A 21558-nucleotide genomic window follows, 5' to 3' on the forward strand; every position below is an offset into this window, starting at 1 on the left:
TGCTGATCATAAAAATGAACTAACAAACAAATAAAAACAAAATCCAAGCCAATAAACAACAACAAAAAAGCAATGACAAAAAATACACCTGTCCACCTCAATATAGAGCTCCATCCCAGAACTTGCTGTTTTCTACTGCTGTGTACCTTGCTGACTGAGATGATCTCAGTCACCTTCTTAAATCTTATTTCCTAAAGTGTTTTTGTTTTGTTTAGGTTGGTTGATTGCTTGATATTTTAACTCTCTATTCATTCCCACATAATTCTACTTAATTAGGAGCCGGAAGGCTGTAATTTTTTTCTCAGAAACTAGTGTGTGTGACATTGAATTTACACTATCAGTTTTATGATTTAGCTGAGAACTACAAAAAAAGTAATAAATTATCCTGTATAAAAAAGAGCATAGTTGACTCTCCAGCTGATGTATTTGTATTAAATTTCTGGAGTAAATATTCTCAATGTTCTGGCTTAGAAAGAGGTAAGAGATTAATTTTTACTACCTATATCAGGTTAAAGGACAGCATGTGATTTATTTACTGTGAAAAAGTGTTTTAAATGTGCAAACTGTTCTTGTGTATATATGTACGCAGATCACTGCAGATAAGTGAACCATTTTTATAATAATATCTATGCATATAGGACTGAATGGAAAGACATGGATGGAGACATTCATGGGGAATGAAGAACGATTTCAAGGTCTTGGGAAGGATGGTGAAAGACTTAGGGGCTCAAGTGATCTTCTCTTCACTCCTTCCATCTTCAAGTGACAATGTGGGATGGAATAGAAAATTCAGTCTCTAAATGGTTGGCTCCAAGACTGGTGCTACAGGCAGGGCTTTGGATTTTTTGATAATGGTTGGTTTTATAAGGCACCAGACTGGACAGGGTCACACGGGAAAGGTTTATCTCGCAGGGGCAAAAGGATGCTGGGGTAGGAATTAGCTGGGCTCATTTGGAAAGCTTTAAACTAGGCTCTAAGGGGGATGGGGTCGTAGCTGGGCTTGTCCCAGTGGGGCAGCATTCTGAAACTGATGAGGACCGGGTGGCCTCCTATGCCCCTAGGGAGAGATTGGTGTGCTCTGCTCGCTCCCTGAAATGCCTGTACACCAATGCGTGCAGCATGGGGAATAAGCAGGAGGAGTTAGAATGCTGAGTTCGGTCGGGAGATTATGATCTGGTGGCAATTACAGAAACATGGTGGGACAGTTCACATGACTGGAATGTGGTCATGGATGGCTATGCCCTTTTCAGGAAAGGCAGGCCAGCCAGGCGTGGTGGTGGAGTTGCTCTCTATGTGAGGGAGCAACTACAATGTACTAAATTCTGCCCAGGAGTGGATGACGAGCGAGTTGAGAGCGTATGGGTCAGGATCAAGGGGCAGGCTGGCAGGTTGTAGGTGTCTATTACAGGCCACCAGATCAGGCTGAGGAAGTTCATGAGGCCTTCTATGGGCAGTTGAGAGTGGTCTCACAGTCACAGACTCTGGTTGTTGTGGATGATTTTAACTTCCCTGATGTTTGCAGAAAGGACCATTCAGCCAGCCAGCCACAGTCCAGGAGATTCCTCCAGTGCATTGATGATAACTTCCTCATGCAGATGGTGGAGGAGCCAACTAGGAGAGGTGCACTGCTGGATCTCATCCTCACTAACAAGGAGGGTCTGGTCAAAGCAGTAAAGGTTGAGGGCTGCCTGGGTTGCAGTGACCATGAGATGGTGGAGTTCAGCATCTTGCGTGGCAGGAACAGAATAGCAAGTAGAATTGCAACCCTGGACTTTAGCAGGGCTAACTTTGGCCTTTTCAAGCGATTGCTGGGGGAAATCCCATGGGCAAGACTGCTTGAAGGAAAAGGGGCCCAAGATAGCTGGATTGCATTCAGAGATTGCTTCTTCCATGCTCAGGATCAGAACATCCCCACACGAAGGAAGTCAAGGAAGGGAGCCAGAAGGCCTGCGTGGTTGAAGAGGGATCTGTTGGGTATGCTCAAGCAGAAGAGGCGAGTTTACAGGTCATGGAAGCAGGGCCTGGCCACTTGGGAAGAATATAAGGTTGCTGTTAGAGGATGTAGGAAGGCAGCTAGGATAGCCAAGGCCTCCTTAGAATTACAGCTGGTGAGAGAGGTCAAGGACAGCAAAAAGAACTTTATCAAATACATAGCAGATAAAACTAATACCAGAGGCAATGTAGGCCCACTGATGAACGGGGTGGGTGCCCTGGTGGCAGAAGATACAGAGAAGGCAGAATTACCGAATGCCTTCTTTGTCTCTGTCTACTCTGCAGGAGGCTGTCCTGGGGAGCCCTGTACCCCTGAGACCCCGGATGAAGCCAGGTCAATGGAGCAGTTTGCTTTAGTCGATGAGGACTGGGTTAGGGAGCAGTTAAATAGTCTGGACATCCATAAAATCATAAGTCCAGATGGGATGCATCTGCGGGTGCTGAGGGAGCTGGCTGAAGTCATTGCTGGAACGCTCTCCATCATCTTTGCCAAGTCTTGGGAAACGGGGGAGGTGCCAGAGGATTGGAGGAAAGCAAATGTCACTCCAGTCTTCAAAAAGGGCAAGAAGGAGGACCAAGGTAATTATAGACTGGTCAGCCTCACCTCTGTCCCTGGGAAAGTAATGGAACAGCTTATCCTTGGTGCCATCTCAAGGCATATCAAGGATAAGAGGGTTATTAGGGGCAGTCAGCATGGCTTTACCAAGGGTAAGTCATGCTTGACCAACCTCATAGCCTTTTATGAGAATGTAACAAGGTGGATGGATGATGGCAGAGAGGTGGATGTGGTCTATCTTGACTTCAGTAAAGCCGCTGACACAGTCTCCCACAGCATCCTCACAGCTAAGTTGAAGAGGTGTGGTCTAGACAATAGAGCAGTGAGGTGGGTAGCAAACTGGCTTAAGGAGAGAAGCCAGAGAGTGGTAGTCAATGGTGCGGAGTCTAGTTGGAGGCCTGTGTCTAGTGGAGTGCCTCAGAGGTCAGTACTGGGGCCAATATTATTCAATATATTCATTAACGATTTAGACGAGGGAATAGAGTGTACTATCAGCAAGTCTGCTGATGACACTAAGCTGGGAGGTGTGGCTGACACGCCAGAAGGCTGTGCTGCCATCCAGCGAGACCTGGACAGGCTGGAGAGTTGGGTGGGGAATAACCTAATGAAATTTAACAAGGGAAAGTGTGGAGTCCTGCATCTGGGCAGAAACAACCCCAGGTTCCAGTATAGGTTGGGAAATTACATATTAGAGAGCAGTGTAGGGGAAAGGGACCTGGGGGTCCTGGTGGACAACAGGATGACCATGAGCCAGCACTGTGCCCTTGTGGCCAGGAAGGCCAATGGCATCCTGGGGTGTATTACAAGAGGAGTGGTTAGTAGATTGAGAGAGGTCCTCCTTCCCCTCTACTCCGCCCTGGTGAGACCACATCTGGAATATTGTGTCCAGTTCTGGGCCCCTCAGTTCCAGAAGGACAGGGAACTGCTGGAGAGGGTCCAGTGTAGGGCAACAAAGATGATTAAGGGAGTGGAGCACCTCCCTTATGAAGAAAGGCTGAGGGAGCTGGGTCTCTTTAGTTTGGAGAAGAGGAGATTGAGGGGTCACCTTATTAATGTTTATAAATATATAAAGGGTGAGTGCCATGAGGATGGAGCCAGACTCTTCTCGGTGGCAAACAATGATAGGACAAGGGGTAATGGGATCAAGCTGGAACACAAGAGCTTCCACTTAAATTTGAGAAGAAACATCTTCTCAGTAAGGGTGACAGAGCACTGGAACAGGCTGCCCGGGGAGGTTGTGGAGTCTCCTTCTCTGGAGACATTCAAAACCCGCCTGGAAATGTTCCTGTGCGACCTCACCTAGGTGTTCCTGCTGCAGCAGGAACAATCCCAAAACATACTTTGATACTGTGATACTGTGATATTGTGATACTGTGATATTGTGATACTGTGATACTGTGATACTATGATACTGTGAAGATGGAATCTGAGTTGTGTTAAAGCACTTAGTGAAGTTTGACATTACAGCTGAAACTAATAGTTCATATGATAATTCTGTAAGTCCTTGTGTCAGCTAAAAGAGGTCTGCTGTGAAAAGCAGCAGTAGGTAGTACAGACGGTCTGGAGAATTTAAATTGAACTTTAATCCTGGTTCATCTTCCTCTTAATTTTTAACATTTTTTTCATTAGTTATGTAGATGCTTAAAAAGCAATGTGATATTGAAATGAGTAATTTAGATATCCTTCAATAAAAATTATTACCTATTTGTAAGTTAATCCAATCACCATGCTCACCTTCATACACTTACACTATGTGTATTGCAGCATATGTTACAGGAATGCAATAATTATAAACTTCTTTTTCCTCAGTTATGCACCCCACCAAGAGCCTCAGTTGATTCTTCTACTTTTTCTGTTATCAAGTTCTGTCAAAGGCTGTATACTTGGATGTTCCAGCTTTATAACTAGATATCATGACAACTAAAGCATTATAGCTGGTGATTCTTTATATGCCTAACACTAAAGTAATTTATATATTTTTTAAAAGAGAACATCTGCAAAGTAATGTGAGAAATTTCTCCTATCAGAAGAGGGTATAACTTTCGCACATTTTACCCTTAAAAATATGCACTCTTCAATTCAGAGATAGGAGAATCAGTGACAGATTAAAACATGAAAGAAGACGATAAATATGTGATAATGTCCTGAAGCTGGATATTCGGACATTCTTACTTTTCAAGTCTGTGTATTCATAGAGAAATTTTACATAATGTTTCATGATTACTTTTGTTACTGTTTCCCGTAACAAATTTCGTGGTGATGGTGACCTTCTTGACATTTTGAAATATCTTTTAAACTTTCAAATGACTTAATTCTGGAAGGTATATGTTATATGCCTCAGAGATCTAAGAAGAAGAGGAGCTTTAAAAGCACTTTCTCTGTGGGATTAAACAGTGAGTCCGCAAAGGCTCCAAACTGTTTTCGTTTTGGAAAAGTACTGAGGATATAGTTAAGTCCTGGAAGACCAACCAGGGCCAGTCTTAGCCATATTATCCCCCTGGTGGATTTCTGCTGACCAGTTCCTAGACAGGAGGAAATCTTGCGCCAGCTTCTATGCCAGTGCTTCCCTGCTTCAAAGCGTGTGATGCAGCTGAGATAAAGAAGGCCCATTTGAACTGACTACAAGCTGCATGAGATCAAGGGCCATAGACTAAGAACTTGTGCTGCAGGTTGATTTGGAAAAAATCTGAGAAATATATTTTGAAAAAAAAATGCATTTAGTAGGGCAAAATTAAAGATACAGAAATAAGTTGGAAGTTTGACTTATGGTTGATACCCTTATTTTTAGAAAAGGAGGGTTTTAAAATATGTAGGTAATATTCAACCTTATGTTTGATGATTTTACCCCATCACTGCATGTCAGAAAGACTCCAAGTTCATCAACAGTTATTGAAAACTATTTCTACCTGCCTTGAGCTCTGTGATGCCAGATGTCTGTCCCCTTAGGGTCAGACAGCTGAAATAAGAACTCAGAAAGAGTACTTCTCTATTTTGGGTTCAGTAAAGGACATGCTAGACAGTTTGTGCACTTCTTAGGGTTTCTAAGGATAGTTTATAGATTCACATATACTTGGATGAGGAATGTCTTCTAATCCATTCACTTGAAGTCAGTCTTAGATCAAGTAAAATTAAGGAACATATCTAACTGATCTCTAAAGTGTTCCTTGTAAGCATATTATAACAGCCTGATATAAATTCTGCAGAAGGTTGCAAAAAAATAATTTTAATCAGAGTGCTATTTTCCACCCAGATTCAAAGTTTGCATTTCAGATCTTACAAATGATACTGAATATTGATCTCTTTTCTTTAAAATGCTTTATTTCAGGCCAATACTGACCTTTAAATTAGAATCACATAATGATTTAGGTTGGATAGGACCCCTAGAGGTCATCTAGTTTATTCCTCTTCACAAAGCATGGCTAACTTCAAAGTTAGATTACACTGTTAAGTGCTTTGTTCAGTTGATTCTCTGAGCAACCTTTTCCAGTCCTTAAATACTCCCTGTGGAGAATTTGTCTCTGATACCTAGTAATAATTTTCCCCTTGCTGCAACTTATGGCCTTGACCTCTTGTCCTTTCACTGTGAACCCCTGATAGGTCTATTTTCTCTGTGACCTCACATTAAGTACTCAAAGACAGCAGTCTTGAAAGATATCCCTCTTTAGTTTTCACATCCTTTTGAAGATGTCCCTCTTTAGTTTTCACTTGTCTGAATAAACAGAGTTCTCTCAGTGTCTCCTGCACATCATATGCCTGAGCCCCCTGACCTTCTTAGTGACTATTCTGGGCTCCCTCCAGCATGTCAATATCTTTTTTGTACTGGCAAGCCCAGGACCTGAGGCAAAATGACAGGCTTGGGTCACACAGGTGCTGCATAATTGATAATAATCTCTACTCTCTACCTGCAAGCTACACTCTTATTTATGTACTTACGTGGTTGGCTAATATGTCACAAAGTTGTACTGCTGACTGGTATTCGATTTCTTGTTTGCTACGATTCCCAAGTCCTTTTCTAAAAAGCTGTTCTCCAGTGGGCTAGTAGCCAGTGGTAAGGACTTGAGAGCCTCTGGTTCATTAACATTATTATGCTAAGGATCTTTTATAAGGTAAAGCAATAGGGACACACAGACACATAAATCTGATAAGTGATAAATAACAAAATAACAAAGACCAAAACTCTACAGTACTAATTGATGGACCACTGAGAAACACCAAGCACAGCTTTAAGGAATGCCAGTCTGGGCTTTGTATCTGATTAAAGGGGTAGACTATAGGAACGTGAATAGTATGGATATTTAAGGGGAGCCCATGGGACAATGCAAGCTCATTAAGAAGTGTAGTGGAAGGATCAAGGTGGGGAAAAGTAAGGATAAGAAGGAAAAAAGAGGAGGAAAATAAAGAAAAGGAAGGATAAAAAGGTCCTGTTGCACATAAGTAGGTGCCACTCAGTTCTGCCTCATCACCCAGGTTGTTAATGTGGATATTAAGTTGTGTCAGCTCTAGTACTGACCCCTGAAGGGCACAACTCAGAACTAGCTGACAGAATTTGAAATGCTAACACTTAAAATCTGGTGTTCCAGCCAGTTTTGCACCTTTCTAGCCAGAGACTATCTATCCAAAGCATACCTCACCAATTTGGTTACAAAGATACTATGCAAAGCCTTGCTAAAATCAAAGCAGATGACATCCACTGTTTTTGCCTTATCCACAGAACCACAAATCTCATAATGGAAGACAATCAGGCAGGTCAAGCACAGTTTGGTCATAGTAAATCCATGCCGGTTGTTTCTAATCACTTTAAACCTGAGCATGGCTTTCAGCTCTGTAGTTTCTGAGAGTCTCCTTCTTGCCTTTTGAAGCTCAGCATGACTTTTCTCTTTTGACAGAGATTAGAGATTGCCCTGGTTTCCACCACCTTCAAAATTTTGACAGTGGCTTGCAATAACACTGAACACCTTTCTCTGAAGTGTAAGAAAACAGCGATGATAATACAAGGATGTTTTAGTTATTGCTGAGCATTATTTACGCAAAGCCAAGGCCTTTTCTGTTTCTCACACTAGGTCACCACTGAGTAGGCTGGGGTTGCACAAGAAGCTGGGAGGGGACAGAGCTGGGATAGCTGACCCCAGCTGACCAAAGGGATATTCCAGACCATATGATGTCATGCTCAGTATATAAAGCTGGAGGAAGAAGGAGGTGGGGCATATTCAGAGTTATGGCATTTGTCTTCTCAAGTAACTGTCGTGCATGATGGAGCCCTGCTTTCCTGGAGATGGCTGAACACCTACCTGGCAATGAGAAGCAGTGAATGAATTCCTTGTTTTGCTTTGTTTGCATGTGTGGCTTTTGCTTTACCTATTAAACTGTCTTTATCTCAACCCATGACTTTTCTCACTTTACCCTCCTTATTCTCTCAGAAGCAGAGCTGGCTTTAGGCTTCAGACTGGCTACTAAAATTGTATGCAGCAGCACCCTGAGATACATCTCACCTTGTACCATTGAACTATGTATGTCCTATTTGTCAAAATGGTCCCTACCTTTTTTCTCTTGAATAGTAAGCAGAATTTCTGTCTGAATTCTTTCATCAGGCATGGAAGCCTCAGAGACCTGTTGGCAGACCTTATCATTAAAGACTGAGGCAAAGAAGACATTGTTTACATCAACATTTTCGATTTTCTTCATCACTTGGTTGACAAACAGTTCCCTTGACCTTCTTTTGTGCTGCCATGTATCTAGAGAAGCCTTTCTTGTTGTCCTTCACATCCTTCACTACTGATAACTTCAGCTGAGCTTTGCCCTTTCAAATTTCATCCCTGTATTACCAGGAATTTTCTCTATATTTCTCTTGGGTACCTTTTGTCCACTTTTATCTTCCATATGCTTCCTTTTCACATTGAAGTCAGTCAGGCTGGCTTTCTGCTATGCTTACTCAGTTTTATGTGTATTAGAAGGAGTGTTCTAGTGCTTTAATGAGGTTGTCCTGGAAGCTCAGCCAGGTCTCTTATGCACTTTCAGGGCAGTATGCCACTATGTCCAACTATGGAACTATGTCCAGTTCCATGAGAAAGCTGAAGTTTGTATTCAGTAGGTACAAGGGATTTTATACTTCTGTTTCCTTTCCTCAAATCCCTAAGGATCTTACATTCTCTTATATCACAGTTACAACAAAGTTTCCGTCAACCTTTTCATTCAGAACCACTTCTTTCTTATTTGTGGGCAGTGCATCCAACAGAGTGTTTCCCTTCGCCCCTCCATCACTGGCAAAGAACTGGCTTCAGAGCATTCAGAAAACAATCCCATATTTCTTACACCTTTCTGCACTGTATTCCTAACACCATAAAGAAGTAGAAGCTTGACATGAACTGCTCAACCTCCTAATCAGATTTTGTGTTCAGTAGGCAAGTTCTTAAAGTGCTTTTGAGTGCTTGACCACAAGTCACTCTGTTTATGAATTCCAGATCTGCAGCACATTGATCTACAGAAGATTATGCAAATTTCAAGGGCTTTTAAAAAATTTGTTGTCACAAATGAACACAAACTAATTCAGACATGGATACTTAGTTTCATTGTGTAATGGGAAATCATGAATCCTGGAAAAAAAATGTAGGGCATGTGAATAATTTTCTGCTCTTATATTAATAATTCTTGGCATTTCTGTGTTTACCATATCCAGGAACAAAGGATTTTAAAACATCTGTAGCTCTTCCTCTGGCTCTTTAACATAGTCTTTGAACTTTTCCGTTCTCCAGCATAGCTTTTTATGAGTTCTATCTACAAAGGGTATTCATTTTTTTATAATTTCATTCATGTTTTAATCAAAGTAGCATACCATTTTACTGAGTGTTAGGTTTTATATAAATCTTGCTAAACGTAACAGTGGAACCATCTTGATCATAGCTGGGGTTTGGCATGTTTGAAGTCAACAGAATCTGCTGGACTTAGACTCTCTAAGTAAAGGAGGTGTCTTGTCAAGCCTGCCCGAAAGCCAGTGACCTCCATCATAAAACAGTTTGTGGGAGGCAGTTAAGTGAAGCTGAAGACTTTCTGATCCCTCAGACTGGAGGAGAGTCTCTGAAATATTTCATTGAATTGTCAAGACACTGGAAGGGTTGGAGCTACCTGTGGACTAGGATACTGGGAGCATCAGGGGGCTCCCGTGGGGTCTGGCAGGGCAGGGTCTGGCAGCCAGGGCCTGTCCCACTGCCTCAGACAGGGACACCAAGACAGTCCAAACCTGGGGCATTGTCCTCCCTGGAGATATGAACAGGCTGAGGTTGGGCTGGGACATGGGCCCATGGGTAGGCCTGGACTAGCAGGGCTCATGGCTGGGCAGGGGAGGGCTATAGGGGGCTGAACACTAGTCCTGCTGCAGTGTCACAGGGAAAGGGGTTGATGGCCCTGGAGGGCTGACACAGGGTCCTGGACCACGGACAGGGTGTAGGGAGCCCTGGAGGATGAGCAGGACATTTTAGTGGATAATCCAGGGACCTTGAGTTCAACATTTACTTTGATAGCTACTGTTTTCTGTTTCTTTTTGTTTGAAACACTCATTTTGCTTGAATTCACTGGCAGTCAACATTAAAAAGGAAAAGAAAGCCTAGATGACAGAAGTTGTGTTCAGCAACTAGCTCAGATTCTACAGGATCCATCTCTTACTTTTTAAAAATAATTCTGTTTTTCAAACATATAAAGTTATATCAAAAGTAATATTATTAGAGTTTGTTTCACATTCTCAGGAGGAAATTGGATCCCTAAGATTCTTCATAGAACGTTTACTTGTTTTATTGGCTGGGCGCAGAGTGGCTGGAGAGCAGTCAGACAGAAAGGGTCCTGAGGGTACTAATTGACAGGAAGCTCAACATGAACCATCAGGGTGCCCAGGTGGCCAAGAAGGCCAACAGTATCCTGTCCTATATCAAAAATAGCGTGGTCAGCAGGACAAGGGAAGTGATCCTTCCCCTGTACTCTGCATTGGTGAGGCCACACCTGGAGTATTGTGTTCAGCTCTGGGCCCCTCAGTTCAGGAAAGACATTGAAGTGCTGGAGCGGGTCCAGAGAAGAGCAACATGACTGGTGAAGGAACTTGAACATAAGACCTATGGGGAGAGGCTGAGGGAGCTGGGGTTGTTTAGTCTAGAGAAGAGGAGGCTTAGACGTGACCTCATCACTCTCTAGAACTACCTGAAGGGAAGTTATAGCCAGGTGGGGATTGGTCTCTTCTCCCAGGCAGTTAGCAATAGGACAAGAGGGCATGGGCTTAAACTCTGCCAGAGGAGATTTAGGCTGAATATTAGAAAGAAATTCTTTACAGAGAGAGTGGTCAGGCATTGGAATGGCCTGCCCAGGGATGTGGTGGACTTGCCATCCCTGGAGGTTTTTAAACTGAGATTGGACATGGCACTTAGTGCCATGATCTAGTAAACGGACTAGAGTTGGACCAAGGGTTGGACTCGATGATCTCTTAGGTTTTTTCCAAGCCAGTCGATTCTGTGATTCTGTGTGATTCTACTTGATACACTGTTGTGTATAAAGTCGTAAGGCTCACTTTCTTACATTTGACCCTCCTTGACATTTCCCTATCACACACCATGTAGCAATGCATCATTATACTACAACAACAGAATTACAAAAAGTCTACTCTAGTATACAGGTCTCTTAAAGACTTATTTTATGTGTATTATTTTTTTTTTATTATTGTAACCATAGCTTGCTTTTATATTCAAAATATTAAATGGATGGAAGACCAGACACATATTTTGCAGATCGTATGTATATATTAATTATTGGGTGACTGTGCTGAAACTGATATTTAAGGAAGAGATTCAAAAAGTATCGTAATTGCTTAAAGAATGATCTTATTATTAATTGAATCATTATTGATTTGCTCAGCAGGATCCCAGAAAGTGACAGGTTTAACAGATGGAAAAAATATCCAGGAGTATACTGACAATTGATACAAGTACCAATTTTCGGTTATCAAACCACTTGCAAACTCATTTCATTTAATTTTATAGATGCAGTGTAGATGTATTTGCTTCTCAGGAGCGTATCCCACATTCTGCCACAGAACACAATTCTTGTTTGCAGTTCTTGTCTCTTACTGATCATTCAGACAATTTATACAAAATAAAAACCAAACAAAAACAAAACCAAGAGCAAATCACCTCTAGCAGGCAATACAGATAAAAGGGTTTCATCTGAAGAGGTATACAACCTAGCTTCACACTGTTGTCCTCTCTGAGAAGATAGGCCCGTAGGCTGTGAGGCAGCAATGGCATACTCTTAGCAAATCTCCAAACCTCTGTTCTCCTAACAGGCCCTAGGATGATGAGAGGATAAGACTAGAAGGCCGATAAATTAAGCACTGCACATGTTGATGTTTCTGAGAGAAGATCTCCCCAGTCCAGTGTATGTGCACTGAATATGCAAAGAGTATTTATCAATAACTGGTTATGTTAAAGATTAAAGAATTCTTTGCCTGTAGTTCCTACTCTTTCTGAATGTTTACCATTCTTACCCTGAGAAGCCATCAGTCACTCCATTGATTCCACAGAAGCCATTTCTATGCACATTTTAAACAGTCAAAGCTAAAATAGTCAACATAGAAGTAAGATAACAGAATTTCTGCTGTTATGAATTTTGCTACATAAATATTTCTTGATAGATTTAATATAGCATTATTATTGTTTTTTATGTTAGTTTGTATTTGAATATAAAGTAGAAGTAATATCTTATAATAAGGGATAAACAATAATATCTGTGAGTCTAAATTTATTATTTTTCTAAAATAACTGCTCTAAAGATCATCTATTTCCATTTTCTGCCTCTAGATCAACAAGAGTTATAAGACTCTTTAAATATTTCAGGTAAAATCACTATAGATGTAAAATATGTATTGTATCTATACAAGAAGTAAAATGGTTCTTTATGATAAATTTGGAAGGAAAAATTAAAAATGTAAAAATCCTGCTGCAATTAAGAAAACAATATTCCTCTTTCATATTTTTTATTCAAATCACTAGATGAAAATAGCTATGTATTCCAATATCTATACCAACAGATGGTAAGCCTTTGTCACACCAGATATGTATGTACCTTGCACCTGTCGCATCTTTTGTTACAAAGGTTTAAATATTGCCAGTGTACATATAAATGACTATTTAATCATCAGGTCAGTTACCAGCATGTTAGCCATATGTCATGCAGGAGAACAAATGTTTTACTATAATAGGAAAAGAGCATTCTAGTTGCCATATGATTTTCCTTTAATTACAACATTCAAACGTACAGTATGGAGAAGTCTCTCTGAGATTTCTTGAGTCTCTATATTTCACCACAGGATACTTGCTTGTCAGCATCCAAACAATGGAATTCTGTAATGAGAGAAATTAAGTTTCTTTTAAAAAAATTTTTAGATTTTTTATGAAAAGGAGTTTTACAACTTATGGGCAGTGATCCACAAGGAAGTGTTCCTGCTCTGGCAGAGGAATTGGACTAGATGATCTTTTGATGTCCCTTCCAATCCCTAACATTCTGTGATTCTGTGATACTGCTGAAGACAAAAATTGATTAAGGTCAGTTTAGGTTTTGTGGAACAAAATTATCTTAGCATTTATAGTACTAATGGAGAATAGGTTATTTTGAGAATAATGGTTGCATCCAAAGTGTTGTTTTGTTGTTCATCTACAAAAATGGAGTTCCAAGAGCAAACCCGGACTTACAATAGAGTTGAACACCTTATCAGGCCAGTATTGGCATAGCCAACATATTAAGTCCTGGATCACCAAAAGAAACAACACAAAACAGCAGAAAGAATGGTGTGTTTGTAGCATGCTTTCCCGTATGATATATTTTTCAAGGTTTGATTTATGTACTTTTCTGAAACAATATTGTGCTGGAAATTCACATTTTTCTTTTAGGCGTTCAGTCTTTTGGTTTTGTTTGATGGCAATTACATTCAGTCCAGCTTGAGTAGTAGGCATAGTCTGAGCATATCTTGTTAACTTCATTTTCTTGTCAATGTAGTCATCAAAATGGCATGCTCTAAAATGTCACACAGCCTTAGGACAGAGACAGCTTAGCAGGAGCAGCAGTGTCACTGATTACACCTATTCAGAACAGCTTCTCCCTGAAACCTCAAGTAAATACAGTTCCTTGGTATCCAAAATAGTTAAAGAAAGGGGTTTGACTTTTTTTTTTTTTTTTTCCGTTTCCCACAACTGGTCTCAATTCACCAATTTAGCCGTTCTGAGACTGTGTTTGGCCAATACTTATAAAAACTTCTCTAAGAAACTCCTGTTTGCAAAACTTCCAGGTTTTTTTTCATCATTCCCTTTTTCTTTTTTTTTGTGTGCGTGTTTTGTTATTGGTGTGGTTGGGATTTTTTGGTTTTTTTGCATTTTTTATTGCTTTTTAAATATAGAATTTTTATTTTAATAGAAAAGCTCATCATTTTTTTATTTTTTTCTCTAAGGTTATCTCATTTAAAATGTTTCCTAAATATTCCTAGTGATGTTTACAAATACTTACACTAAGAATCAAGATCAAATAGACTATATAGAGTTAATTCTTGGTCAATAATATAATTAACAGTCTGCACTCTTTACTCAAAAATATTTTGCAATTGTTTGTAGGAATTAAACATATACAGAGAGATCTGAGGTTTTAAACTAATATTGAGGTTCCACTTGGACCAAATTACTACTTGCTTTGCCCATTTTTTTTTTTTATTTGGTTTCATTTTATGGGTTGTTTTGTTTGTTGTTGTTTTTTGTGTCTATGTGTATTTTGTTTTGTTTTTTAACCTATAAATATGTCTTTTGGTGCTGTATGTTACTCACTGTTGACTATATGTTCTGGTTTAGGCTGGGAAATTGTTAATTGTCTTCCCAGTAGCTGGTATAGTGCTGTGGTTTGGATTTAGAATGAGAATAATGTTGATCATACACTGATGTTTTGGTTATTGATAAGTAGTCAAGGACTTTTCAGATTTTGATGCTATGCCAGATGTACAAGAAGCTGGAAGGGGGCACATTCAGGACAGCTAATCCAAACTGACCAAAATAATTTCCAATAAAATATGATGTCATGCTCAGTGTATATTTTTGGGGGAAGCGACTGGGAGGAACTGTTGCTTAGGGACAGTCTGAGGATTGATCACCAGGTGGTGAGTAATTGCATTGTGCATCACTTGATTTATATATTCTGTTATCATTGTCATTCTTATGTTGTTGCTGTTGATATTGTTGTTATTATTATTTTCACTTTCTGTTCTATTAAACTGCCTTTATCTTAATCCATGAGGTTTAACATTTTTCCAATTCTCTCTCCATACCACTGGGGGTTCGATTAGCAAGCTGCTTGCTGGGTTAACCACAACACTATATATGTGTGCTATGCATATTTACCCACAGAACAACAACATTAAAAAATACAAATTTTATGTTTATTGTATGAACTTGACATGCTTTTTTTTTTTTTCCTATGGTATCTTAGCAATATTAGCAAATCACAAGATGTGATATACAGTTTCATCTTTTGTTAGTTTTAGAAGACAGTCTATGATACTGTATATGAAAAATAATGTACTGCAAATTGTCAGAAAGGGTACCAGAATCACATAGTCAGCAGATCTTTATTCCAGTGTGTTCCCTTCAGAGGTCTGTTAAGTTAGATTCATTAATTATATGCATGTTTCTCTCTGTCTTTTTTTTTTCCCCTGACTCAAAATGATAACCACCTAATTCAAGGACTCTGCTCTTTTCATGATTTGTCATTTCAAGCTTTAATCAGCCACAGTCATTAAAAATCTCACAGTACTTCCATCATCATGATTTGTTAAGTGCTGACACTGGACTCATCTTTATATCAGACACAAACAAAAACAAGAGCAATTTCCAGCTTGAGTATATGTTTTCAAATTTCTTATGCTTTATAAATATTCACTATGTTAAATGTGAGGAAGATATTTTAGGAGAAATAGAAAACATGGATTTTAGTAATACATAAAGTTAGTCTTTCATATGTGAATTATTTAACATATTGCAATCTATTTGTGTGAAAACCAACACCAAATGAAATAATTTTTGCTTACTTCACCCAGTGTAAAATATTTCACTAATTTTGATCTCTGAATTTTCTTTAGGATACTGTGCAATTTTACTTCTTCCCTTGTCATCCTAAAGGTAAAGAAATTAGGTTTAGGCACTCACTATAAATTTTGTGACTGATTATTCACAGAATGTTGAGGTCAGAGTCCTCTGAATGTGTGTTCTGTATCACATATTCTATTTATTATGTGCTATCACATTCTATCTTTCTCCTTTTTTTTTTTTACTGTATTTATGACACCTACTTTGCATTATCTCTTAGTTTTTCTCCTACTTAACCCATAGTTTTGTCCATTTTTTATGATAATTCAAATTAAACTCATTTTGTTTTGCTGTTCTTGAAACTGTGAAGAAATTTTGATTTATTTTATGCTATTTGTAACACTTAGACCCTTGAAATTATTAAGTCAGCATGCAGAACTAGGGGCAACATCTTCTAAAATGAGTAACAACATCTTGATATTTATTAATTATAAGATATGCAGTCCACATCTATGGAGTACATGCTCCAGTTAATGGAAGTCTTGCAACCACACTTCTATTAGCAAGTACTCTAATCTCCATCTCCTTAATGGAGAAACAGTGCAAAGGTAACAGCTGGGAAATATGTATTAAGAAATGTGCAGTAACAAATGGGTGTCAGAAAAAAAAAAAAAAAAAAAAAAACAACAACAACCCAAACATAAAATTCATCAATATTTAATTACTTATTTTGGTTGTTGTTTATTCTTACTCAAGTGAAATCAATTTAAGGTCTGAACCTAATTGGAATCCGTAGTCAGAACATTGTTAAAAACAGTCTGTGCCTCATAAGACTCAGATTGAAGTCTGAAAGCTTACTCTTTTCTTGATTCTAGACTTCCTATCTGGCTAATCTTCCTAGTATTATTTTTTATGCTGCCTTAAGTGGTCAATGGATTAAAACCACCCCAAAACAACACCAAAATCCATCTATCAGTCCTGAAACATGAATCTCTTTACATCAATGTGAGTTTCCTGATCATTAACCATTCTATAATGATTCTTTTGGAGTTTAGTACATTTATTTGTGCATATGGAAACACAGAGGCACATCTGCTGTAAAAGGAGTAGACAGGACCTCTTAACCAGTTCTGTAATCGAGTAATTAGGTTGTTATTTTAAATAAAACACCATGACTGACATGTGAGTGACACCCAATTTCATGATTAAAAAATAACCTGAAGAATTTTTGAATCCTAAAGGCAGGGTTTTGCATCCTAAATATACCTACATTGGTTCATTCCTGCTAAAACAAATATCATTCAGGGATTTAATCCAAGAGTCCAGGCACTGGAGTCAGAGGAGCTCATCATCTCACCCTAAGAAAGATATCTTCCTTTGTTCAGCCAAATAGCTCTCCAGATTCCTCAGGGATCCTTTTAGTTGTCCAAATATAGGTGCCAACTGCTATATAAGACGTGGCCTATAGCTTCTGAGACACCTTAATACAGCTTGCATATTTAAAAAAGGATCTGAGAAGATGCTCATGTTTTCGAAGTAGCAAAGGAATGGCAGGAGAAATATCCTGAGACATAACAGCTGATGTTAAATACTTACGTGTGTGTTACTGAACTGCATCCTAGATTTCCACTGACTGTATAGGGAGTTTAGACAACAAACGCCCATGTCAGTGTTCACATTTAGTGATATATGTATAACTCCAAGTCTGGTTAAAACACCTCCAGTCTGGGTAATATGGGCTTGATGATGTTGTTTAGACATAAATGTCTGTTTGAAATGCTCTATGGTCTCTTATCTGGTTATCAAGTTGCTGCTCGATATCAAGCAGTGCCAGTTTCTTATGAATGCTGGGTCATGCCTTTCTATCCCTGTGCAACTGTTTCTAGGGCATCAAATGGTACTAGGCATCTATGGCTAGGAATCACATTATTGCTGAGTTTGGTTTTCTCCGGTGTTGGCAGATAATGAATGGGGAATTTTCAATGGCATTGTTCTGAGACACCTCAGTTCCACCTAAGTCCTAAATAGTAATTTGCACACTTGGCTGGATCTAGTATTTAATCATCTGTTGACACAGAATACAGCATTACAGATAAAAAGATGCTGCATTTATGTATCAGTTCTCTTTATATATCGGTTTAAGAAGGATGGGCCTGAGCCATTTGATGCCTGTTGATAAGTTCTGTAAAACATTCAACATAGTGCATTTAATGTGTTTGTTGAAATTTATCATGTAGATAGTAGTTTACAAAACTGATTTAGACTGCTGATACTTTTTAAGACAAAAAAGTCTTTCCTTTTTTAATGTAGATGCAATTATTAGTATTAAAGTGGAGTCTGAAGATTGAAGTGTGGTACCTTATTTAAAATGGCAGCATAGAAATGCTAACAGAAATTAAAATAGGTGGGACGATAGTTAAAAGACAGATGGAAATCATCATAGTCATGAGTAATTAGCAGCTATACTGTAGATAAATTGTCTTTGTTGCCTTGGACATTATATAGCACACAATGTTAATTTAACTCAAAGCTTGAAATACTTAATGCTTTTATATGCACAATTCGTTCACTTCCTTTTCTTTTAGCTACTGTTCACATATGACTTCAGGTATCTAGTAGTTATAAATCAGTTCAGAAATTGAGGACACTCAAAAGTTAGCCCTATCATTCTTTTCTGTTTATTTTGTTTTGTTTTGTTTTGTTTTTGGTTGGTTGGTTGTTGTTTTTTTTTTTTTTTTTGGTTAATTAGAATTAGCTATATATGTTGTTCCAAAATATTATAACAATATTAGTCATTATTTTGTCTTGCAATTATAGATACCATTTTTTTCTTTTTTCTTTTAATATTGATAATATTGTTATTGACGATTAAAAGGCACTTTAACAGATCCGTTGTTTATTAGCTTTTCAAAAGATATAATTGATTTATTTCTCTCATTGTAAAATTAATTCCTATACCTAAGAAAAAAAATATATATTTGTGTTCATAACTTCTCTGAATCTCTAATTCAGTAGCCTCTGATGAATCTTTGCAACACCTACATTTGATGTCTTCAGATATGTATATTTTTCTTGTAGATTTCTTTGGCCTAATCCGGATTGACAGCTGCATGGTTTCTTCCCCTCTCAAGAAATTCATTATTTCCTGGCCAGTCTTCTGTGAATACATACAGTTTCCATCCTCAGAGGTTTTCAAGACAGAACCCTAGCAACCTGGTCTGACCTCACAGCTGGCCCTGCTTCAAGCACATATTGGACAAGAGAGTTCCTGAGATCACTTCTGACCTGAATTATTGTGTTCCAGTGAATAAGTGGGTGCTCTTGGATCACACTAGCAAATGAACCAGGAACACCCATACTATGAAGCTGAATTGCTGCACTGAGATGAAGAGCTAAGATTCTGTAGCAATGGGCTGGAAGCCCTCTCTTCTGGAGCCTGACTTAGACTTATCATCTGTAGCACACACTCAACCATAAATTACATGCATCAAAGAATAGGATTCATTCTTATATCTATGTGAAATTGTTGTCTAGTTCTTTTATCACTATCTTGTCTTTATAATATATTAAAGAGACTGTAGCCTTCTTTACTGACTTCTTTATTCATGAAACATTTTTTATTCTTTTTGCACTTCACTTTAAATGACCACTGGAGGTGAATTTGCCCCCTAGGTATTGTTTTCCTTTGTCACATCATGTATTGTCAATTATTCTTTTGTAATTTCATAGACTGAAATATAACATCTCCAACTGTTCCTCTGATTATAAATGTAACAATAGTAGATTATTAGTACCCTTGAATTCATTTTCATTCAGTTTGACATTCCTTACATATATCTGTTCAAGATTAAGTCAAGATCTGGTCCAAATTTGCTCATGGTTATGTCATAGATAAAGCTGAAAGTAGTTTCACATTTGTTATTTTTTTTTATTTGTCTTGAATCTTTTCACTTAGCACAGTACAATAATTCACATTTTTAAACTGAAAATATAAATAAAAATAGATCATCAGACTACTCATGAACATACTTAGAGCAAGGACCTTGTGTCTGCTTTCAAAGCCACCAGCTTCTATTCAGTTATAAAATGTGATCATTGCATAGAGAGCAGTAGAATCCATGGTACTAAATTGATTTTTAATATTGTTTGGCTATTTAGGTAAATGCTTCAGTTTAAAATACTTCATGTATTTTATTTAGTCTTTGTCCTTTTATCATTCTTTTCTCTTTCCATTTTTCAGCTTGTTCTTACTAATTAGAATTCACATTTTGCTACAAAATCAAGAAGAAAGAACAGACTCCAAGCATTTTGGTGTCCAAAAAAAAAAAAAAAAAAAAGGAAGGAAGTAGCTTTACTTTATCTGTCACATCAGAAGCTTTAAAGAAGCCTAGACATTTTATAATTCCCATGCACTCTTAATCTACTTTGTGCATATTACACACTCAGACTTTTCTAAATATATTGTAATTAGACCTCTGTATTACAAAGGGGCTGCTCATATTGCTCCTACCTAATCTCTAATTTATATGCAGAAGAGCAAAGCTAAAGAGTTTAGGATTTTCACATTTAATGCTTTTAATGCTCTTTTTACCTAATCAAGTTGTACAGCTTAGTAGCTTCCTACCCTGTCTTTTTTTTTTTTTTTTTTTTTTTCCCCTTAAATAATAAATTGACATAGTCCTAGCCAGGAGTTAATGTCTGTAACCTTTCTTTATTCACTGATTGTTCTCTGGGGACACAATAATTCATCACTCGGAAATAAATGGTGCATGAGTAACCCCTTATAAATAATCAGCTTACTAGTGAATCCAGATTAAGTTCAAATGAAGTTTCATTCACTGTATGTTTTCCTCCATTCCTTTCTGAGATCAGTATTAAAATTTTGTTTCCAAAGTAAGGAGCAGGTATGTCTAAATAAAACTGGATTAACTTTGCTAACTCCTTCACAGAATCAAAGTTTTACCATCAGAACTGGTTTTGATGGTCCAAGAGGCTAATTTAAACTTTGCTTTTCTCAACACAACATATCCTGCTGAATCGTGTTAAAAAAGGATCCTACTTCATCAATTCACATAATTATTTAGTAAAAAGTATGATTTTCTGCTGGCTTTTTGGTTATAGTAATTACTGACATACATTATCAAAATAAAACTGCTGCTTATCTCCTTCCTTTACCTTAGATTATTATGCTTAACAACATACAAATTTTTTTAAAAATTTCTAAATTTCTAAAAATTTTTTTCTTCTGAAAAATATTAACAAAATCATATTGTGTTTAGACATGTTTTTCTTTTTTAACTGAAAGGTGAATGTTTTGTTTTAAATACAAGATGACTGAGGTTCTGATTTTTTTTTTTCTTTTTTTTTTTTAAGAAACATAATAAATTCTACAAAGACCATTATCAGGTCATCATCTGTCATCTTCCCTATATGTATATGTTGATATTCTCTCTTCAGTGTTAGAATTACACTTCTTTCTTTGGTTGTTCATTGCTTTGTTTATGGTCTTGAGAAAGATATAGAAGACATTTCCAATTTCTGCAACCTTCCCAGTAAAATCTGGAATCAAGTCAGATTTTCTGTGTCACTAAAATAATCCTATGAGTTTCAGGAGACTTCTTTTAATGTAGTCCTCACTGTTTCTTTTGCACAACTGCACGGTCAACAACGAACAAATGGATTTCCAATTTGACTGATGTTTACTTTTTACAGTGATAACACATCAGATGATGTTGCAAAGATTACATCCTGTGTACCTTTAGTTATAAATACATAGTAAAATATAAAGAAATAAGCAAATATTAGCCTTTTAAAAATTATTAATATTTTGAAACTTTTTACTGCATCAAATATCTTCAAATATTTACCTTTACTAAAGTGAATAGTAAGATAAAAGAAAGTAAACAAAGCCAGGCCCGG

This window comes from Columba livia, chromosome 1 (assembly GCF_036013475.1).
Source record: "Columba livia isolate bColLiv1 breed racing homer chromosome 1, bColLiv1.pat.W.v2, whole genome shotgun sequence".
NCBI classification, from domain to species: domain Eukaryota; kingdom Metazoa; phylum Chordata; class Aves; order Columbiformes; family Columbidae; genus Columba; species Columba livia.